At 41.7% G+C, this 21,661-nt stretch overlaps 1 protein-coding gene across 1 annotated transcript in view; it reads right to left on the bottom strand.

The window, feature by feature from the left end:
* The window catches only part of LOC110521089 (alpha-(1,6)-fucosyltransferase), a 168,808-nt gene extending 153,336 nt beyond the window's left edge, over positions 1 to 15,472 (bottom strand). The window contains exon 1 of the mRNA XM_036976164.1: positions 14,864 to 15,472. The gene's annotated coding sequence lies outside the window, so the exon portion shown is untranslated. The remainder of the gene's footprint in view (positions 1 to 14,863) is intronic.
* Between the last annotated feature and the right edge of the window lie 6,189 nt (positions 15,473 to 21,661).

Here is a 21,661-nt window from a genome sequence, read left to right as displayed (position 1 = left end):
TACGGAGCCTGTTTTTATCCTGGATACTCAGCTACAGGGTTAGGGAGCCTGTTTTAATCCTGGATACTCAGCTACAGGGTTTCGGAGCCTGTTTTCATCCTGGATACTCAGCTACAGGGTTCGGGAGCCTGTTTTTATCCTGGATACTCAGCTACAGGGTTACGGAGCCTGTTTTTATCCTGGATACTCAGCTACAGGGTTACGGAGCCTGTTTTTATCCTGGATACTCAGCTACAGGGTTACGGAGCCTGTTTTTATCCTGGATACTCAGCTACAGGGTTACAGAGCCTGTTTTTATCCTGGATCCTCAGCTAGCCTGCCCTGCAGTGACTCCCTCAGCAGTGTAGGTTTATGACAAACTAAAAAAGATCTAAAAAAGGTATTGGAGGTTCCATGTTTTTGAGTAATCAGTTCTTTGTGGAAGAAGCATCACCAGAGATCACCGGGCATGCCAAGTCCCCTCTCCTTTCTACACTTACACACAAACACTCATGTGCATGCAATCACACACTGGATGCCCTCTTTAGAGCGGACCATGTCACAAGACCCACTTCCTAGCTGTAACAGTGGCATCCCTCATGGGCATTTTTTATTTTAGTATTTTTATTTTACCGTTATTTTACCAGGTAAGTTGACTGAGAACACGTTCTCATTTACAGCAACGACCTGGGGAATAGTTACAGGGGAGAGGAGGGGGATGAAAGAGGCAATTGTAAGCTGGGGATGATTAGGTGACCGTGATGGTATGATGATGATGTAATAGTATGAGGGACAGCTTAGGAAACGCCTGCCCACACAGACACACACAAACACACACACGCACAAACACACACACACACACACACGCACACCAGGGTTTCCGTTAGGAAAAAGTGACGCTGTACAACCTGACTAGGAAGATTTGAATTTACCGTCCACCCACTGTGTTCAGAAGAAGAAGAAGGGCCTTGGTCAGGGAGGTGACCAAGAACTCGACAGAGCTCCAAGAAAATAGGTCAAATGAAATAAATTCATTAGGCCCTAATCTATGGATTTCACAAGACTGGGACTACAGATATGCATCTGTTGGTCACAGATAACTTTAAAAAGGTAGGGGTGTGGGTCAGAAAACCGGTCGGTAGCTGGTGTGACCACCATTTGCCTCATGTAGATCTCCTTCGCATACACTTGATCAGGCTGTTGATTGTGGCCTGTGGAATGTTGTTCCACTCCTTTTCAATGGCTGTACTAAGCTGCTGGGTATTCACGGGAAATGGAACACACTGTCATACATATTGATCCACAGCATCCAAAACGTGCTCAAGGGGTGACATGTCTGGTATGCAGGCCATGGAAGAACTGGGACATTTTAAGCTTCCAGGAATTGTGTACAGATCCTGGCGACATGAGACCATGCATTATCAGACTGAAACATGAGGTGATGGCGACGGATGAAGGACACGACAATGGGCCTCAGGATCTCGTCACGGTATCTCTGTGCATTTAACTATTTAATACATTTTAGAATAAGGCTGTAACGTAAGAAAATGTGGTCAAGTGGTCTGAATACTTTCCGAATGCACTGCATGTCACCTGTAGTAAATGTACCATTAATCGCCGTCATTTGGTTACATTCATTTCTGTTAATGTATTAATTCATGTATTAATTACAGGCATTTATCATTCTTATTCTAGGAATGGAAATGTTGTTTGCTGAAACGTTGTTTGCAGAGTTCAGAATCTGCTACACTTGTGAGAAACAAGTTTAGGCTTATTTCATAACCATCATTGACAAGATTTCTAGATGTTTTCATTGTATTTTGTTTGGAGTGATCTAAGTGAGCAGTGAGCATGCGTCTGGTTTCTCTGTCCTGATAGTGCCTGAGCACGCTTAAAAGTACCTGGCCTGCTGTGCAGAAATGTAGGAACAGTTTTTTTTTTTTTTTACATCCGTTGCGAATTGTGTTTTTAAACTATCGTTCCTTACAGTAAGCTATTTGTCTCTACAATGTCTCCCTCGATAATCACCAATCCTCAGTGTGAAAGAGCAATGAGTTATAGGTCTACTGCTTCATTGACCTATAGGATATGAGTTCCATGCGCTCATTTCTTTAGCCGCCAATGGATCACGATGTGCTGATGTGTACCTAAGGCTAGTGCTCTTGCATTAGCAGGATTTTTTCGATTTGTATCATTTTAAATCCGATTTTTATGATTTACCACATCACAATGATTGAGAAACGAAAACATTATTATTGAAATGAAGCTGTTCCACAAAAATGCTCATATGAAAAAGAAAAAAACTAGCTCTGTAAGCTAGCTCTGTAAACTAGCTCTGTAAACTAGCTCTGTAAACTAGCTCTGTAAACTAGCTCTGTAAACTAGCTCTGTAAACTAGCTCTGTAAACTAGCTCTGTAAACTAGCTCTGTAAACTAGCTCTGTAAACTAGCTCTGTAAACTAGCTCTGTAAGCTAGCTCTGTAAGCTATGCGCGTGTGATAGTTGAGTTGGATGAATAAGATACATGATAAATAACAAAAACACACACAGGTTAATTTAATTTCAATAAATTATGCAAATCAATCTATAGACCAATAACCATGATGGTCAATTGTATTTCCATCAATTAATAAAACGCTGTCACGACTTTTTGATTGGAGATGCTTAATGTGAGTCTGGAAGGAGAGTTTACAGTCTAGCCAGACACCTAGGTATTTGTAATTATCCACGTATTCTAAGTCAGAGCCGTCCAGAGTAGTGATGCTGGATGGGCGGGCAGGTGCGGGCAATGATCGGTTGAATAGCATGCATTTAGTTTTATTTGCGTTTAAGAGCAGTTGGAGGCCACAGAAGGAGAGTTGTATGGCATTGAAGCTCATCTGGAGGTTAGTTAACACAGTGTCCAAAGAAGGGCCAGAAGTATACAGAATGGTGTCGTCTGCGTAGAGGTGGATCAGAGAATCACCAGCAGCAAGAGCGACATCATTGATGTATACAGAGAAGAGAGTCGGCCCGAGAATTTAAGCCTGTTGCACCCGCATAGAGACTGCCAGAGGTCTGGACAACAGGCCCTCCGATATGACACACTGAGCTCTATCAGAGAAGTAGTTGGTGAATCAGGCGAAGCAATCATTTGAGAAACCAAGGCTGTTGAGTCTGCCAATAAGAATGTGGTGATTGACAGAGTCAAAAGCCTTGGCCAGGTCGATGAATACAGCTGCACAGTAATGTCTCTTATCGATGGCGGTTATGATATCGTTTAGGACCTTGAGCGTGGCTGAGGTGCACCCATGACCAGCTCGGAAACCAGATTGCATAGCGGAGAAGGTACGATGTGATTCAAAATGGTCAGTGATCTGTTTGTTAACTTGGCTTTCGAAGACCTTAGAGATGCAGGGTAGGATAGATATAGGTCTGTAGGTGTACTGCAATATGAAATACAGAATTTTACTTCCCACACACACACACAAACGCACACACACACATGCACGCATGTACACACGGACAGAAAACAAACACACATGTAAACGCAAGGTATTTTTCTTTCAGCTGCTGGAAAACGGTACATATCATATCACCATGGATCAGAGATAACCCGAGCTGAGCTGAGTTCCCTAGTCCCTCACAACATTTCACCATGGAAACCGCCCCCAGACTAGCTGTGTGATTGTGTCTGTGTCAACAGGCAGACAGACAGTCTGTTTTACAACATGCAAAAACATTTACCCAGAGCTTTCTTCCTTGTCTGCATAGTGATTCTGCCCTGTAGAGGTAATATCAGTGATTTTCTCATGACACCCTAAAGGAAACCACACACGCACGTATGTACGCACAAAACAAAAAACACACACACACACACACACACACACACACACACACACACACACACCATGCAATCGATCTCGGAGTTAGTGAACTATAACCCGTCTGTCTGAAAGCTAGTTGGACATCATAAGAATGTTCCGCCACACATCAAAGGTCAGAGGGTCCTGATGATGCTCCTCCATCATTCCTCATCTCTCTTTGCCACCATCTTCAAAAGACAAGGACAGAAGGTGAAGGGACAGAGAGAATGCCAGCCTTAGAGAAAAAATGCCAGTGAAATGCCACTACTGGACATGCAGGGATTGTTCTATGACCCTCTCTAGATCAGTGTGTGGACACACACACACACACACACACACACACACACACAGAGTCTTGTACAACTAACCTTGTGGGGACACACAATTCAGTCCCATTCAAATAACTATTTTCCCTAACCCCTAACCCTAATCTTAACCCTAACCTTAACCCAAAATCCTAACCTTAACCCTAACCCTAAACCTAACCCTAGCGCCTAACCTAACCCTAAAACTAACCCTAGCTCCTAACCCTAACCCTAAAACTAACCCTAGCTCCTAACCCTAACCCTAAAACTAACCCTAGCTCCTAACCCTAACCCTAAAACTAACCCTAGCTCCTAACCCTAACCCTAAAACTAACCCTAGCTCCTAACCCTAACCCTAAAACTAACCCTAGCTCCTAACCCTAACCCTAAAACTAAACCTAGCTCCTAACCCTAACCCTAAAACTAACCCTAGCTCCTAACCCTAAAACTAACCCTAGCTCCTAACCCTAACCCATACCGTAATAATAACCCTAACACTAATTCTAACCTTAACCCAAAACCCCCTAGAAATAACATTTGACCTCATGGGGACTAACAAAATGTCTCCAGTTGGTCAAATTTTTGTTTGTTTACTATCCTTGTGGGGACTTCTGGACTTCTGGTTACGTCCACTAAGGTGGACTAAGGTGAGCAAGCATACAGTACCAGTCAAACGTTTGGACACACCTACTCATTCAAGGGTTCTTCTTTATTTTTACTATTTTCTACATTGGAGAATAATAGTCAAGACATCAAAACTATGAAATAACACAAATGGAATCCTGTAGTAACCAAAAAGTTTTAAACTATTTGAGCTTCTTCAAAGGAGCGACCCTTTCATTGATGACAGCTCTTGGCATTCCCAACCAGCTTCCTGGAATGCATTTCAATTAACAGGTGTGCCTTGTTAAAAGTTAACTTGTGGAATTTCTTTCCTTCTTAATGCGTTTGAGCCAATCAGCTGTGTTGTGACAAGGTAGGGTTGTTATACAGAAGATAGCCCTTTTTGGTAAAATTTTACGGCAAGAACAGCTCAAATAAGCAAAGAGAAACGACAGTCCACCATTACTTTACGACATTAAGGTCAGTCAATATAAGAAGAAGAAAATAAGAAGAAGATACTCTCTTGGGCCAAGAAACACAACATTAGACCAGTGAAAATCTATCCAAATTTGAGATCTTTGGTTTCAACCGCCGTGTCTTTGTAAGACGCAGCATAGGTAAATGGATGATCTCCGCATGTGTGGTTCCCACCGTGAAGCATGGAGGAGGAGGTGTGATGGTGTGGGGGTGTTTTGCTGGTGACAATTTGTTTAGAATTCAAGGCACACTAAACCAGCATGGCTACCACAGCATTCTGCAGCGATACAGCATCCCATCTGGTTTGTGCTTAGTGGGACTATCATTTGTTTTTCAACAGCACAATGACCCAACACACCTCCAGGCTGTGTAAGGGCTATGTGACCAAGAAGGAAAGTTGTGGAGTGCTGCATCAGATGACCTGGCCTCCACAATCACCCGACTTCAACCCAATTGAGATGCTTTGGGATGAGTTGAACCGCAGAGTGAAGGAAAAGTGGAGGAAAAGTGCTCAGCATATGTGGAAACTCATTCAAGCATTTCAGATGAAGCTGGTTGAGAGAATGACATGCTTGTGCAAAGCTGTCATCAAGAAAAAGGATGGCTACTTTGAAGAATCTCAAATATAGAATATATTTTGATTTGTTTTACACTTTTTTGGTTACTACATGATTCCATATGTGTTCTTTCATCATTTTGATGTCTTCACTATTATTCTACAATGTTGAAAATAGTACAAAATTAAGAAAAACGCTGGAATAAGTAGGTGTTTCCAAACTTTTGACTGGTACTGTACACAAACACTTAAATTCACACATGCACACATAGGGAAGTACGAAGGCACACACACACACGCAGTCAGAAAATAGGATTATATTTTTAAAGAGTTTTAAAAATAGTTGTCAGAGCAGAAAAGCAGCACTTCCTGTTGTCTACAGCATGGCTCTATTGACTGCATTAGTGGAATTGGGAAGCAATACACAGCTGGGAGTATAAACAATGCTAACATCCTGCCTTGCCTGGCGGCATTACTGAAGCTACCAGTGATGCTCTCTCGCCCTCTCAGGGCCTTTATTTGTGTAACACGAGGCATGTAAACTGGGAACTCTATTCAGCTCTCATGTCATCCCTCCAGTGTTGATAAAGGAATCTAGGCTAAGATATCTGGGCAAACAGTGGTATGTAAAACGGATGTATACTTAGCCTATATCAAGGCAATAAACATTGAGTCAAACACGGCATACACTCCAAAAGAGTTCTTCGGCTGTCCCCATAGAATAACCCTTTTTGATTCCATGTAGACCCTCTGTGCAAAGGGTTTTACATGGAACTCAAATGGGTTCTACCTGGAATCGAAAGGAGTTCTTCAAACTACATAATCCTTTTAGGTTCTAGATAGCACTTATTTTTCTGTAGTGTAATCGGCACTATGATGCTTGAAATGAACAAAGTATCTTGGTGTGCTAAGAACAAGGTACCAGTTTAGTTAAGTTCTACAGAGGCAGTGCGACCCACCTGTTTTGAGTCCCACATTTTTAGAAAAATAAAAAAAAATGGAATAAATAATAAGAATACAATTGGGGGGGGCTTGCCTGTTTTGCATGATATTTTTTGGCATTAATACGTGTCAAATATCAGTTTGTAAACAATGTAAAAAAAATTATATACATATATATATATATATAATTGAGTTAATAAAGCCCGTTACAAACACTTTTTTGTTTTCTTGAGTAAGGCAGCTCCAAAATGCAGGTGTTTCGGCCTAGCTCAGTGCTTTCTGTGGTGGTGGGGCAAGCCAGCAGAAAATATGGAGCGTTGCACCATGATTGGACACTACGTTACCGCCAAGTCTAAGGGTAGACCTCGAAAATTCTAGCCCTTTGGGTGTTGCCATAGAGTTACTTTATAAGTGCCCATCCAAGAAGGCTCAAGGTCATTGGCCACAGATAAAATGACATCAAATCATGTTATATCTACAGTAGCTTTGATTGGAATGATCATGTCAACATCATACTTTCAAAATCTTAGTCATCATCATCAGTCATCATCATGAATCAAGTCAACAATCTACTGGCAAATCCTTTTAAATCCTTGTCATATGAAGATAAATAATTAAGAGAAATTACAGATAAAATGTATCGGTGCTAATCAGCCATTGGACATAATTACACAAGTTGAAAATCACAAATTCAACAATGAGTGGTTTGGAAGGAATTAGTGACAGTGGCTGTGTTGTTCCAAATCCGAGATTCAGGGGCTCTTTTCCAAGTTTAAAATTATAAACATTCAACATTGACCATGCTGTCAATGAAGCATGATTTGTGCTGAGCTCCAAACAACTGTTAAGTCAGAACTGTAAAAACTTGACTTCAGTGAGTTCAAGACAACGGGAAAGTAGGGAATAAACGAGCTCCGACTGGGAAAATACGTTTTGAACAGTCATCCAACTCGGAATTGCAAATTGAAGATCAATGACGTCATCATGATTTGACCTTGTTTTTTTCAGAGTTCCCAGTTGTTTTAAAAGCACATTAAATCCAGAGAATGCCAGACTTTAATGACTAAATTTGCCCACGAAGGACCGCCGCACCACGTTCCTGTTCAAGTGAGCACAGAACAACAATGTGAGTCCAAAAATGTATTGTATGTATGTAATATGCCAGGGAGATAATGTGTACTGTACCTAAGAAAGTAATACTGAGTGTATGTCATGTAGTAAGATGTTAGTAGACCATGTGCCTCACCCAAATCATTTGGTCTATTTACCCCTCTATTTGCCTACTGTTCTGAGTTGGTGGTGCACATGTAGCCTATAACCTGTTTTAGAGGAATGTAATCATTGAATATTGTAAGAGCTTTCATTGTCCGCTTATATGCCCCCTTTATTTATCCTACGGTTCTAAATTAGTGTACGGGGAGAACACTGTAAGAACGGCCCATTCTGAATTCTGTCACTGTACATTTCAAAAGTGCTGAACAAATAGTTACATTGACTACGTCTGTCCTAGCTCGCTCATTAATGTCTTAATCAAAATTACGGATTGCCTCTTATCCACTTGTCGTCCCATTATGCCATAGTTTGTACTTCTCAACTGTCAGTAGAAACCACATTTGTTTAAGAAAGTCAGCCATATCAGCTATGTTTTTTTAAAGGAAGTAAATGAGGCTGAATGAACTGTTTCGCTGCCAGACAAGGCTCTGCTGATAGCCAGGTGTAGCAGTGGTAAGGTGTTGGGACAGCTGTTGGGACAGCTTTGTGTAGGCCGTTGGTCACCTTTATAGTGCAGTTAAATGTACTGTTTAGTGTTGTGTTGTGGCTTTGCTGGCATGCATCCCACTTTTTTTTTTTGCCCCACCAAGATTTACATAAAATCGCCACTGTATAGAGGACAGGCAGGCTTGTAGACAGGCTCGGCAACAAACGGAGGAAACAATCTAACTGATGTTTGAAGAGAAATCTTCTTAGCTGAAGCAAGGTGGCTCAGAAAGCAATGTAAGGCACAGGGACAAAACTACCTGTTAGGAAAAAAACAACTGTGAGCCTCGAAGATCATCGTTCCTGGTCATTTGATCCAGATTGTGTGACTGTGGACTATTGAAAGCCCATCTAACCTCATGCCACCAAATCTAACCTCTTGCCACCAAATCTAACCTCTTGCCACCAAATCTAACCTCTTGCCACCAAATCTAACCTCTTGCCACCAAATCTAACCTCATGCCACCCCATTTAACATCATGCCAACCCATTTAACATCATGCCACTCCATCTACACTCATGCCACCCCATCTACTCTCAAGACACCCCATCTACTCTCAAGCAACCCCACCTACCCTCATACTACTAACATAACCTCATGCCACCACATCTAACCTCATGCCACCCGAACTAACCTCATGCCACTCCATCTAACCTCATGCCACCTGAACTAACCTCATGCCACCCGAACTAACCTCATGCCACTCCATCTAACCTCATGCCACCAAACCTAACCTCATGCCACCAAATCTAACCTCATGCCACCAAATCTAACCTCATGCCACCCCATTTAACATCATGCCACTCCATCTACACTCATGCCACCCCATCTACTCTCAAGACACCCCATCTACTCTCAAGCAACCCCATCTACCCTCATACTACTAAATCTAACCTCATGCAACCCCATCTAACCTCATGCCACCCGAACTAATCTCATGCCACCTGAACTAACCTCATGCCACTCCATCTAACCTCATGCCACCTGAACTAACCTCATGCCACCCAAACTAATCTCATGCCACCCCATCTAACCTCATGCCACCAAATCTATGCTCATGCCACTCCATCTACCCTCATGCCACCCCATCTAACCTCATGCCACCCCATCTAACCTCATGCCACCCCATCTAACCTCATGCCACCACATCTAACCTCATGCCACTCCATCTACCCTCATGCCACCCCATCTAACCTCATGCCACCCCCATCTAACCTCATGCCACTGCATTTACCCTCATGCCACCCCATCTAACCTCATGCCACCCCCATCTAACCTCATGCCACTGCATCTACCCTCATGCCACCCCATCTACCCTCATGCCACCCCCATCTAACCTCATGCCACCCCATCTACCCTCATGCCACCCCATCTACCCTCTTGCCACCCCATCTACCCTCATGCCACCCCACCTAACCTTATGCCACCCCATCTACCCTCATGCCACCCCATCTACCCTCATGCCACCCCATCTAACCTTATGCCACCCCATCTAACCTTATGCCACCCCATCTACCCTCATGCCACCCCATCTAACATTATGCCACCCCATCTACCCTCATGCCACCCCATCTAACCTCAGTGATTAGTCTCAAAATGAAAATAGACAGAAAGTGGAATGAAGCTATGGATGAGAGGATTAAAGTCTGAATTACAAACCGAAGAGAGCGAGAGCGAGAGAGAAGAAGAGAGAGTTTCTATTCCATCAAAAATAGGTTTGTTTTTACAAAATTATAAAGATAGAACAGCAATGTATATAATTGATAATGGTGTTATTAAACACTTTATTAAAACATGTATTAGACTACACTCATTTTACAACTTCATCAGTAGGCCTGTAAATCCAAAAGCCAATGTTTATCCTGGCTGCGGAGAACAAATGAGAGCCATTGTCTATTGAAGCCCAATAATAGGCCTATCTCAAGACTGGCCTCAATATGGTGCTCCCGCCTGCGTGCCAGGGATAACGGACTGATAATAATGACAGTATCTGTTACCACAATATATGTCTGTTTACTTATTCAGTGAGGGATTTAGGCTACTTACCCAATCAATTTGCTTCCATTTGCGAAGCTTCACTGTATTAGATAAGCATTAATGATGTCCAAAGGGCAGAGGCGTCGAGGTTCGCTGTCCTCTCCACAGAGGGACCATTTCATCATCTTAACTGCCTAGTGTTGCTACAAATCTTATTGTTCAAAATAGTCAAGCTAACAAATGGTTTAGGTAGGCCTATATGGTTGAGTAACTAATATAAAGGCATGGGCAGCATCCCTTTTAATTGCTTGAGTAACTGTTATAAAATGCACATTTGTGCCTAGATTGAAATAGATTGAAATGTTGTGTGTCTAGTAAAATAAAGAATGTATGTTCCCTAGCAATGAAATAAATCATGTAGACTACAGCTGATTGAGAGAATATGAGCGAGAGGAAAATAAAGACCCTTCGTAGTCGGTTGACTTCATGATGGGATGTGTAGGCTATAGCCCCAGAGACCCTTCCCAGTTGGCTTCATGATGGCATGTGTATAGCCCCAAAGACCCTTCCCAGTTGACTTCATGATGGGATGTGTAGGCTATAGCCCCAGAGACCCTTCCCAGTTGACTTCATGATGGGATGTGTAGGCTATAGCCCCAGAGACCCTTGCCAGTTGGCTTCATGATGGGATATGTAGGCTATAGCATCAGAGACCCTTCCCAGTTGACTTCATGATGGGATGTGTAGGCTATAGCATCAGAGACCCTTCCCAGTTGACTTCATGATGGGATGTGTAGGCTATAGCCTCAGAGACCCTTCCCAGTTGGCTCCATGATGGGATGTGTAGGCTATAGCCTCAGAGACCCTTCCCAGTTGGCTCCATGATGGGATGTGTAGGCTATAGCCCCAGAGACCCTTCCCAGTTGGCTTCATGATGGGATGTGTAGGCTATAGCCCCAGAGACCCTTCCCAGTTGGCTTCATGATGGGATATGTAGGCTATAGCCTCAGAGACCCTTCCCAGTTGGCTTCATGATGGGATGTGTAGGCTATAGCCCCAGAGACCCTTCCCAGTTGGCTTCATGATGGGAGATGTAGGCTATAGCATCAGAGACCCTTCCCAGTTGGCTCCATGATGGGATATGTAGGCTATAGCCCCAGAGACCCTTCCCAGTTGGCTCCATGATGGGATGTGTAGGCTATAGCCCCAGAGACCCTTCCCAGTTGGCTTCATGATGGGATATGTAGGCTATAGCCCCAGAGACCCTTCCCAGTTGGCTTCATGATGGGATATGTAGGCTATAGCATCAGAGACCCTTCCCAGTTGGCTTCATGATGGGATGTGTAGGCTATAGCCTCAGAGACCCTTCCCAGTTGACTTCATGATGGGATGTGTATAGCCCCAGAGACCCTTCCCAGTTGGCTCCATGGTGGGATGTGTAGGCTATAGCGTCAGAGACCCTTCCCAGTTGGCTTCATGATGGGATGTGTAGGCTATAGCCTCAGAGACCCTTCCCAGTTGACTCCATGATGGGATGTGTAGGCTATAGCCCCAGAGACCCTTCCCAGTTGGCTTCATGATGGGATGTGTAGGCTATAGCATCAGAGACCCTTCCCAGTTGACTTCATGATGGCATGTGTAGGCTATAGCCCCAGAGACCCTTCCCAGTTGGCTTCATGATGGGATGTGTAGGCTATAGCCCCAGAGACCCTTCCCAGTTGGCTCCATGATGGGATGTGTAGGCTATAGCCCCAGAGACCCTTCCCAGTTGGCTTCATGATGGGATATGTAGGCTATAGCCCCAGAGACCCTTCCCAGTTGGCTTCATGATGGGATATGTAGGCTATAGCATCAGAGACCCTTCCCAGTTGGCTTCATGATGGGATGTGTAGGCTATAGCCTCAGAGACCCTTCCCAGTTGACTTCATGATGGGATGTGTATAGCCCCAGAGACCCTTCCCAGTTGGCTCCATGATGGGATGTGTAGGCTATAGCATCAGAGACCCTTCCCAGTTGGCTTCATGATGGGATGTGTAGGCTATAGCCTCAGAGACCCTTCCCAGTTGACTCCATGATGGGATGTGTAGGCTATAGCCTCAGAGACCCTTCCCAGTTGACTTCATGATGGCATGTGTAGGCTATAGCCTCAGAGACCCTTCCCAGTTGACTTCATGATGGGATGTGTAGGCTATAGCCTCAGAGACCCTTCCCAGTTGGCTTCATGATGGGATGTGTAGGCTATAGCCTCAGAGACCCTTCCCAGTTGGCTTCATGATGGGATGTGTAGGCTATAGCCTCAGAGACCCTTCCCAGTTGGCTCCATGATGGGATGTGTAGGCTATAGCCCCAGAGACCCTTCCCAGTTGGCTTCATGATGGGATGTGTAGGCTATAGCATCAGAGACCCTTCCCAGTTGGCTTCATGATGGGATGTGTATAGCTCCAAGGCCCCTAGTTGAGTGACGTGCTACATAATGAATGATACAATGTAACAGAATAGTGTGCTCCAACCCTACTCTTTAGTCCATGTCAACTGAGATCGATCAATAGACTATTGAATTATGATGTTGCTTGTGAATGCATCCGTAACCACAAAATGAACCCAAACTCAAGTTAGCAAAACAACAGCAACATGACATCTAAACCATGTGCATGTTCAGAGAGAATGTGAGTATATACAAGGCTGGATCTGAATGGGAATTAAACTGAGTCAGAATCCGGTGTGCAGCTCAAGGCTCTCAGTCTTTCTAGGGCTGTGTTGCGGTGTCTTGAATGATCACACAATATGAAGTATGGGCCGCTCGTTATTCTCGTGTCGCATCACATGCAGATCCAAGCTTCTCAGTGAGCAAAACTGGTTGAAAGAGGTATTTTCAACATCTTGTGCTCATATGGATGGCTGGGTTGAAGAATCACCTTTTCCAGCCTGGTCTCATAGACCAGACGTCAAATTAGTATGATACATTCCATTTGGCATGGGTACATAATACAGACGGTTACTTATGGCAAAAAAAGTAAATAAGAGTTTGGTTGGGGTGGATGGGTAGGCGTAAAATGCGAACGTCTAGTAACTCAAAGGTTGTGTGTTCTAATCTTATCACGGACAACTATAGCATTTGAGGACATTTGCAACTTTTCTTCTACTTTGAACCTTCTTAGCATGTTAGCTAACCCTTCCCCTAACTCTAACCCTAGCTTAACCCTTGAACCTATAACACCTAACCTTAACCCTAAAAATTTGCCAGCTAGTTAACTTTAGTGTTAGTCACCTAGCCCACGTTAGCCACAACAAATTTGAAATCATAACATATCATATGTTTGCAAATTTATAACATATTGTAAATTTAGCAAATTCGTAACATATTGTACATTTTGCAAATTTGTATTCATCATACAATTTGTAATTCATAATGTATCACGCGAAATGGATCATGGACAATCACAAATTAATATATACCATACTAAATGGTGTGCCTCAGATTTATGTACAGAATATTACGAAATGCTCTGAGACCAGGTTGACTCTTCCCTTGACACCTTAGGCTAGCCGAACCACTGTCTGTCATCAACCAATAATAACCCGACGAGCCCGTGCCCTGTCTGTCTAGTTGTGCGTCTAACGCGTACACGGAAGATGTGCGTCCAACGTAATTTCTGATGTTAATTAGGGTAACTATTATGATTGCGCTACGGCATCAGCAGCATTCACTCCTCCAACAACAGGGTTTGTCCATTCAGTAGAATATCGCCGTCATATAAATATGACCATGTCATGTATCAATAACATTTCTCTCACGTTTTCAGGGGTGAGGTCAGAAGCTGATATGAGAGCACTTAACTTTGTATTTACGCCTCTAAACCAGTGTTCATCTGTGTGCAGCTAAGAGTTTCCCTGACAACATCACAATAGTGCAAACATCAGCAGCGTATGAGCAACAACACATCTGCAGCTGGTCTCCGAACGTTAACATTCTCACATCTGAAATGCCTCACAATTTATTATGTGCATGTCAGATATAGGCTACCCTGCTACCCTACCCTGTTAGTCAATTCAATGGATACTTTCCACGATACATTGTACGATACACTGTAGCCTAAAGTGGATTTCTGCTTTAGACATGCACTCTCTTTCGTGCACCTGGCATGCGACGTTTTTGAACACAGATCGTATGGAAACAACTGTTTGCTTAGGCTACTCGGAGCAGGACCTAACACAGCACACACGGCCAGAACGGTGTTAAAGGGACCAGCCATTCCAACCATGACCGCTACTCTGTCACCATGAACTCAAGAGCAGACGCGACACAGTCAACAGGCCAGGCAAGGATGGACTGGAATAATATGGACCGAGCCCGGAGCTCACCTCACTACGGTTTCACCATGCACGGAGACCGCCAGCCCAGAAGAGAAAAACCACGTACCTTCACTTGACACACCAGGCTTCCGCGGGATCCGAGCGATGGGGCCTGACGAAGTTAGAGTCTGACGCAGTGGCAATGTTTTGGTCCAAAATCGGGTGGAAAAGGCTGCGGCGGAAACAGGACCTGGAGAAGGCTGAGGTCGGAATAGTCACTGCTGCGTGTGGCTCCCGTCGGAGGAGACTCGAATTGACTATAAACTGCAGTGCGCATGTATGCCCATGTCAGATTGCTGTTCTGGAGCCGCACTGATAGTTGGCCCTGTGGCACCGATTATTGGGTTCATGTCCCCTCCGCGGCTACTCGCCCGCAGTTTGACAATCTGCTACCTTGTGCCATTGCATCAGCGTCGGGGAGAGAGAGAGGTATGGCCGTCACCTAGCCTATATAAGCACTCCGAGACGAGAAAGCGGCCATGGCACTTTTGGTCACGGTGCACTAAACGCATGGGCTCTTCCGCGGCACGGCAGGCCGTAATGTCAATTTGCCCACTTTTAATTTTTTGACATTGCACATGCCATCGTTTTAAGTGCTAAACATGTATGTTGTGTAAAATGAAAGAGCGCTGGCAAGAGCTAATCCATTTACAGTCCCGGCTACCAGGCTGGCCAGGGTCAATGCAATTAATTATTCCTTCACACAGCTATAAAGCACGGCCATAAAACGTGGACATATTCATACTCCGCCATGTCCTTGCATGGACAGTGGCCTAGTCACTGTCTACCCTCTCATCTCCATCTCAGTTCCTAGAGTGGGGTCAGCTCAATCAATTACTTTTTATTGATATGGGCAATCAGTTTCCCAATCAGATATGTGTGCCGAATCAGCAAATGTTCCGAATCAGTAACACTATAATGACTGAGGGTTTAAGATAATAAAAAGCACTGGGGAAAACTGACCCAAGATCAGCGTCTAGGAGCAACTTCACTCTACTCCACTCCCCAGTGCAACATATCCACTCACTTGCCCCTGCACCTAAAACTATTAGGACCATACTAAGGGTTCAGTTCTAGACGAAATAGCCTCAGATTTAAAACGACTAAGACCTGTTATATATGGCATCACTCAATACAGACCATTTAATAATACATGCTGTGGCTGAGCGATTTTATAGACATAACATTCTAAAATCACGCAAGACACGTGGTAGAGATTATGTTAAAACAGCGTTCGTCTATAAAGGAGTGAGAGGGCCAACTTTGATCATTTATTCAATGGTCAGGATTGCCACTGGCTTTACTTACAGAGTAGTGTCACCCAGTGTCCAGAAGGCAATACTGCACCATCTGATTCCAATTGCCCATTTGAGATAGACAGCCCAGCAATATCCCCAGACAACTAACGTGGTTACTTTGTCTCAAGTGTCATGAGTGTATAATGTCCGCTGGTAGAGCTAATGTAAGTGAATAAACTAACAGTGCCGTTTCAGCACAACATAATCGTTGTTCCTGAAGTTCAACTGCACATGGCGACGGTCTCAGACGCAGCCTCTTATTATAGTGCTGTAAGAAGCCTAGAAGTTTAGCAGAGAAGGCTCCCCTAATATTATTTAGGATATTCTGTGACGTTATATTGACTTCAACAATATAGTAATTTAACAAAAATAGTTGTTTCTCTGAATCTGCATTAACTTACAAGTATAGTATTTTAGCTTCATTACATCATATTGATGTTACTAAATACCTCACCTGGTCATTAATATTTATTTGTTTTGTCCTTCATTTCGTTTTATTCTGATTTATTCCCCTTTCAAGATTCCTCTAAAAAGCAATCTTAAGAGACTGGTGTAATATTGCAACTCAGGTCATATTTGTAATGGAAAGGTGTGTCTACATGGTCTGTATTAACCTAGGTCATTGAGGTCACATAGGTCAGAGGATACAGAGAGGTGAAAGGTCATTCACAGACCATGATGCAAAGGGGATTATTGTACTGTACCCTAGACTTTTTCTAGTACATATACAGTCAATGAACTAAGCAACCAGACATAGCTGGTATCTGGTTCATATACAGTCAGTGAACTAAGCAGACCAGACCAGCTGGTATCTGGTTCATATACAGTCAGTGAACTAAGCAGACCAGACCAGCTGGTATCTGGTTCATATACAGTCAGTGAACTAAGCAGACCAGACCAGCTGGTATCTGGTTCATATACAGTCAGTTAACTAAGCAGACCAGACCAGCTGGTATCTGGTTCATATACAGTCAGTGAACTAAGCAGACCAGACCAGCTGGTATCTGGTTCATATACAGTCAGTGAACTAAGCAGACCAGACCAGCTGGTATCTGGTTCATATACAGTCAGTGAACTAAGCAGACCAGACCAGCTGGTATCTGGTTCATATACAGTCAGTGAACTAAGCAGACCAGACCAGCTGGTATCTGGTTCATATACAGTCAGTGAACTAAGCAGACCAGACCAGCTGGTATCTGGTTCATATACAGTCAGTGAACTAAGCAGACCAGACCAGCTGGTATCTGGTTCATATACAGTCAGTGAACTAAGCAGACCAGACCAGCTGGTATCTGGTTCATATACAGTCAGTGACCTAAGCAGACCAGACCAGCTGGTATCTGGTTCATATACAGTCAGTGAACTAAGCAGACCAGACCAGCTGGTATCTGGTTCATATACAGTCAGTGAACTAAGCAGACCAGACCCAGCTGGCATCGCATTGGTACCCATGGGAGAGACACCAGGCACCACAGGCTAAAATTACATTTTTGCATCTACTTATCAATTTGGTTGTATTTTGGGCCATTAATATCACCTAATTTGCACATTTTAATAAAATATTTCAGAAAAATTGTAATACAAAAAAGTATTATATTTGTGTCTACATTCTACTAGGAAAAAAGTTGATTGAGATGGGATTCATTGACAAACAATTACCCTATTGGGGTGTGGTGCCTGGCCATAAGCAGACTGGAACAGTCTTGTGTCATCTTCATTTATCCACCATCTTTGACTGTACAATAGTACTCTCTGTTTCCACCAGATGTCAGTGCTGTTCCTTTTAAAGAGCTTCTGAGAGTTGAGACTGATCTTTCTGCAATCTCCTACACTGTCCTCTCATTTATCCTCTTTCTGTTCATCATCCTCATCATCACCATCATCATCATTATCTTCTTCACAGTTACCATCATCACCCTCATCCTGATTATTGTCGTGCTTAGTTAAATTAGAAAGTCATTATTGCAATGACATTGCACTTATGGTGTTAGCTAGTAATTATTGTAATAGCAGTGGCAGTAATGGTGCTAGCTAGTAATTATTGTAATAGCAGTGGCACTAAGAGTGCTAGCTAGTAATTATTGTAATATCAGTGGCACTAATGGTGCTAGCTACGAATGATTTGAATAGCAGTGGCACTAATGGTGCTAGCTAGTAATTATTGTAATGACAGTGGCACAAATAGTGCTAGCTAGTAATTATTGTAATGACAGTGGCACTAATAGTTCTAGCTAGTAATTATTGTAATGACAGTGGCACTAATAGTTCTAGCTAGTAATTATTGTAATAGTAGTGGCACTAATGGTGCTAGCTAGAAATTATTGTAATAGCAGTGGCACTAATGGTGCTAGCTAGGAATGATTTGAATAGCAGTGGCACTAATGGTGCTAGCTAGTAATTATTGTAATAGCAGTGGCACTAATGGTGCTAGCTAGAAATTATTGTAATAGCAGTGGCACTAATGGTGCTAGCTAGGAATGATTTGAATAGCAGTGGCACTAATGGTGCTAGCTAGTAATTATTGTAATGACAGTGGCACTAATAGTGCTAGCTACAGTAGCAAAGAGATTGGAGGTCAAAGGTACTGTGGTGTGATATTGGAAATATTGTAGTTTGACACCCCAAATTGTTTTGACTGCTGGGAACTTTTGTAAATGAAGCTTCTCCACTGGCATAACACAGTATCTCTGGAACCCCCAACAGCTGTCCTGTATAGCCTATCTGAACCTGCATGACATGAGCCATCGTTGTGCTCTGGATAGAAGTTGTCTGTAAAACCAGTCTATTAATGCCAAATAATACCGTCAGTCCACCCTCAAAACACTAGCTTACTAGGGATTGTTTCATTATTCAGTGTAGCCTACTACTTATAACTATATAGAGTTATAAAAAAAATACACATCACATAGCCTAACAATGAGGAAAATCCTTAGCTTAAGTATACATTTAGCTACTATTTATTGTTGAACTCAGTAGGTTTTGACTGGCTAAATGTCTTCACAAATGGGCTGCAATCAAAGTAAATGAAATGAAATCCAACTTGAGAGACTCCCCTGGTCCTCTGAACTCATCCTGAGTCATTGTGCATTATATGTCCATCGCGCTGCACACAATTTAAACTAAGTCTTGAATGATGCACGACAAGATATACCAGAGATAAGGGACTGTTCACATTGCAACCACTCAACTGAAACACCAGTTCTCCAGTAAGAAGAAACTTGCAAACAGATATTTTAATTTGAGCCCTTAAGAACTGTTGTCTGCCAATTGATTGGCTGTCTAGTGTCCAGACAACCTGTCCCCAGAACTTCCTGTACGGTTAATCTCTTTCCATAATGTTTTGAGGCCGGCAATTAACGAGAATGAGAAGCTCAATTAAAGTTGTTGCAGAACAGCTGTATTTGAAGCACCACTCCCTTCTGCCCAGTTTCCCTGATGTTGCTATGGCAATCAAGCTGTTTTTAATCATCCCTATAACTAATCGCTTCTGCGGAGAGATCGTTTAAAAAAAAAAAAAAATCATAAAACAGCAATAGGCTCTTGGTCTGATATCTACTTTTAAACACCTGAGTAAGCTCCACTCATTGCGCTGGCGCCGTTGTAGCCTTGACAACGGCAAGAGGTCCTGAGGCGATTTGATTACAGGCGCAATGGCCCCAGAGCTCGTGGGCCCCCGCTCCTTGTAGGGACTAGGTGTCCCTTATTATCATCTTTACCCACATCATGTAAATATGAAAACTGCTTTCGGGTAACTATACCTATCTACTTGAAAATAAACTATTATCCCCCCTCATAAAATAAAGGTATTAAGATGATTATGACCATTTTCTTTTTAATTCACGGTTATTGCCCATAACTGCCCTACTGTACATTTTCTTTAAATTATGTTATCTTCATGTCTGGTTATCTTGATGTTATGTTATCTTCATGTAGGTTATTTTCATATTAGGTTATATATATTTGTTATGTTATCTTTATGTACAGTATGTTATCTTTATGTTAGGTTATCTTTATGTAGAGTATGTTATCTTTATGTTAGGTTATCTTTATGTAGAGTATGTTATCTTTATGTTAGGTTATCTTTATGTAGAGTATGTTATCTTTATGTTAGGTTATCTTTATGTTAGGTTATGTTTATGTACAGAATGTTATCTTTATGTTAGGTTATCTTTATGTTAGGTTATCTTTATGTAGAGTATGTTATCTTTATGTTAGGTTATGCTTATGCACAGAATGTTATCTTTATGTTAGGTTATGTTTATGCACAGAATGTTATCTTTATGTTAGGTTATCTTTATGTTAGGTTATGCTTATGCACAGAATGTTATCTTTATGTTAGGTTATGTTTATGCACAGAATGTTATCTTTATGTTAGGTTATGTTTATGTACAGAATGTTATCTTTATGTTAGGTTATCTTTATGTTAAGTTATCTTTATGTTAGGTTATGTTTATGTACATAATGTTATCTTTATGTTAGGTTATCTTCATGTTAGGTTATCTTTATGTAGAGTATGTTATCTTCATGTTAGGTTATGTTTATGCACAGAATGTTATCTTTATGTTAGGTTATGTTTATGTACAGAATGTTATCTTTATGTAGGTTATCTCTATGTTATCTTTATGTAGGTTATCTTTATGTTATCTTTATGTATGTTATCTTTATGTACAGAATGTTATCTTTATGTTAGGTTATGTTTATGTATAGAATGTTATCTTTATGTTAGGTTATGTTTATATAGGTTATCTCTATGTTATCTTTATGTATGTTATCTTTATGTACAGAATGTTATCTTTATGTTAGGTTATGTTTATGTATAGAATGTTATCTTTATGTTAGGTTATGTTTATGTAGGTTATCTCTATGTTATCTTTATGTATGTTATCTTTATGTACAGAATGTTATCTTTATGTTAGGTTATCTTTATGTAGGTTATCTGTATGTAGATTATCTTTATGTTATTGTATATTTATGTAGGTTATCTTTATGTTATTTTATCTTTGTGTAGGTTATCTCTATGTTATGTTATCTTTGTGTAGGTTATCTCTATGTTATGTTATCTTTATGTAGGTTATCTCTATGTTATGTTATCTTTGTGTTATGTTGTCTTTGTGTAGGTTATCTCTATGTTACGTTATCTTTATGTAGGTTATCTTTATGTTATGTTATATTTATGTAGGTTATCTCTATGTTATGTTATGTTATATTTATGTAGATTATCTTTATGTTATGTTATCTTTATGTAGGTTATCTCTATGTTATGTTATGTTATCTTTATGTAGGTTATCTCTATGTTATGTTATGTTATATTTATGTAGATTATCTTTATGTTTTGTTATATTTATGTAGGTTATCTTTATGTTATTGTATATTTATGTAGGTTATCTTTATGTTATTTTATCTTTGTGTAGGTTATCTCTATGTTATGTTATCTTTGTGTAGGTTATCTCTATGTTATGTTATCTTTATGTAGGTTATCTCTATGTTATGTTATCTTTGTGTTATGTTGTCTTTGTGTAGGTTATCTCTATGTTACGTTATCTTTATGTAGGTTATCTTTATGTTAT

This window comes from Oncorhynchus mykiss, chromosome 4 (genome assembly GCF_013265735.2).
Source record: "Oncorhynchus mykiss isolate Arlee chromosome 4, USDA_OmykA_1.1, whole genome shotgun sequence".
In the NCBI taxonomy this organism is placed as follows: domain Eukaryota; kingdom Metazoa; phylum Chordata; class Actinopteri; order Salmoniformes; family Salmonidae; genus Oncorhynchus; species Oncorhynchus mykiss.
This window is presented reverse-complemented; position numbering and strand designations above follow the sequence as displayed.